This window comes from Salmo salar, chromosome 14 (genome assembly GCF_965601325.2).
Source record: "Salmo salar chromosome 14, fSalSal1, whole genome shotgun sequence".
Classification (NCBI taxonomy): domain Eukaryota; kingdom Metazoa; phylum Chordata; class Actinopteri; order Salmoniformes; family Salmonidae; genus Salmo; species Salmo salar.
Genome location: NC_138304.1, coordinates 9,199,227 through 9,202,096, shown reverse-complemented (window position 1 = coordinate 9,202,096; position 2,870 = coordinate 9,199,227).

The following is a 2,870-nucleotide window of genomic DNA, read 5'->3' as shown; positions in this document are numbered from 1 at the left end:
GCGTTGTGGGTCGGAGTAGAGGGGGGTTGGGGGTGGGAGGGGCATTGGTGCCTCCGCTGCTGCCAGGGTGTGTCCTCTTTAGACACAGCCCCCCCTGCCCCGGCAACCACACTACCGCTCCCTCCCTCTATCCCCCTCCCCCCTCTCTCTCGTTCAGCTTGTAAACAAGCCTGGGATACACACAAAAACACAGCACACAATGAATACACTGACTTACATTCACATGTATGCATTCATACATCCATACCAAACAAACCAACAACTCTGTATGCACAAATGGAACAAAAACAACAAATGCACATGGAGAAAATGTCAGAAAGCAGCCAAAAAACAAAACCCATCTTCAAAACACACCTTCACCCTCCCCCCATTAATTAAAACGCACTCTGCACAAACGCGCAAAGAGGAAATCTGTGTTAAGGCTGCACATCCCTGGCGCAACTCAGACGAATGGACACACAACAGGCACAGTTAGAGTTTGAGGTTGTGTTCTGGTGTGTTTGTTATGGGATGCTAGTGCTGCTAGTGCTGTGTTTACAGTATGACTATCCAGACATTGCTCTCCATAAGGACATAGGGTAGTTGTTTGTGTGATGGGAGCGCTCGGGTACAAGGCGCGGATGCAGCGGGCTTTTACGGCTGGATTAACACCGTATACACAAAAGGATTAGGGTAGCAGCGATCTGTTGTTTTCATCAACCCTACCCTCCACTCCCCTCGCCCCCTCCCCTCACTTTCCCCCTCCCTCCATCCCCCCTCGGTCGGTCTCGCACTCGACTGTAGAAATAAGGAGTCCTGCAGAAGGGGGGGGGGGGGGACTGTGTCAGAGGCGACCTACAAATTAGTTTACAGGAACAAATGGGAATTTAAGGTGTATTAACTGTTGTCCCTAATTCAAATGTATTGAATTAGGAACAGCAGAGAGCAGAGCAGATAGGGAGCAGGAGGCTCAGTTTTCCTGCAAAGGTTGGTGAAAATGTACGTATCTCCAAGCAAAGCTTAAACAGTGTGGACGCACAACTTCTAGTGGTTGATCAATTGTATTGCAAGCTAATGTTGTTGTTTTGGGGAACTTGGAGGTATTTGGTGGATGGGAATAATCATAAAAACATTCAAACGTAGGCCAAATGATTAAACAGATGCATTTGCCATTGGTAACGATATCGAATAGCAGCATGTAGCCTAATAGGTCTATGTTTGTTTTACTTTTCTTATGTAGGCTTAAATCATAATCATATTGCAGGACATATTACTGTCCCTACTTTTATGACATCAAAAGGTCAAATAGGTTTATTCCCGCTACACAACAAAAAATGAGTCTACCATTTATCCATTGTTCATTCGATAGCCAAGCATGCTTGAAAGTAAATAGAACGGTAGCCTATTTAAACTATTCAACTGTATGTGTAGGCTGCAGTATTGCTGTGCAAAAGGAGCGCAACATCATAGCCTATTTCATCTCAGAGCCTATACCAAGGCAGGAGAAGGAAAGATAATCATGTATTGATCAACAAAATATTGAACAATATACACTACAAAGTATGTGGACACCCCATTTAAACATGCTAACCCTCGCAAGGCTGCCGGCCCAGACGGCATCCCTAGCCACGTCCTCAGAGCATGCGCAGACCAGCTGGCTGGTGTGTTTACGGACATATTCAATCGCTCCCTATACCAGTCTGTTGTCCCCACATGCTTCAAGATGGTTACCATTGTTCCTGTACCCAAGAAGGCAAAGATAACTGAACTAAATGACTACCGCCTCGTAGCACTCACTTCTGTCATCATGAAGTGCTTTGAGAAACTATTCAAGGATCATATCACCACCTTACCGGCCACCCAAGACCCACTTCAGTTTGCACACCGCCCCAACAGGTCCACAGACAACGCAATCGCCATCACACTGCACACTGCCCTATTCCATATCTATGTAAGGAATACCTATGTAAGAATGCTGTTCATTGACTACAGCTCAGCATCTAACATCATAGTACCCTCCAAGCTCATTATCAAGCTATCAAGGAGAAGGTGGAAAGTTTTAAGTTCCTCGGTGTACACATCAACGACAAACTGAAATGGTCCACCCTCACAGACAGTGTTGTGAAGAAGGCGCAACAGCGCCTCTTCAACCTCAGGAGGCTGAAGAAATTTGGCTTGTCACCCAAAACCCTGTCAAAATTTTACAGATGCACAATCGAGAGCATCCTGTCGGGCTGTATTACAGCCTGGTACGGCAACCGCACTGCCCTCAACCGCAAGGCTCTCCAGAGGGTGGTGCGGTCTGCACAACGCGATCACTGGGGGAAAACTACCTACCCTCCATGACACCGACAGCACCCAATGTCACAGGAAGGCCAAAAAGATCATCAAGGACATCAACCACCCGAGCCACTGCCTGTTCACATCGCTACCATCCAGAAGGAGAGGTCAGTACAGGTGCATCAAAGCTGGGACCGAGAAACTGAAAAACAGCTTCTATCTCAAGGCCATCAGACTGTTAAATAGCAATCACTAACTCAGAGAGGCTGCTGCCTACATTGAGACCCAATCACTGACCACTTTAATAAATGGATCACTAGTCACTTTATACATGCCACTCTAAATAATGCAACTTGAATAATGTTTACATATCTTACATTACTCATATCACATGTACATACTGTATTTTATACCATCTATTGCACCTTGCCTACGCCGCTCAGCCATCGCTCATCCATATACTAACATGTACATATTTTCATTCACCCCTTTAGATTTGTGTGTATTAGGTAGTTGTTGGGGAATTGTTAGATTACTTGTTAGATATTACTGCACTGTCGGAACTAGAAGTGTAAGCATTTCGCTACACTCACATTAACATCTGCTAATCA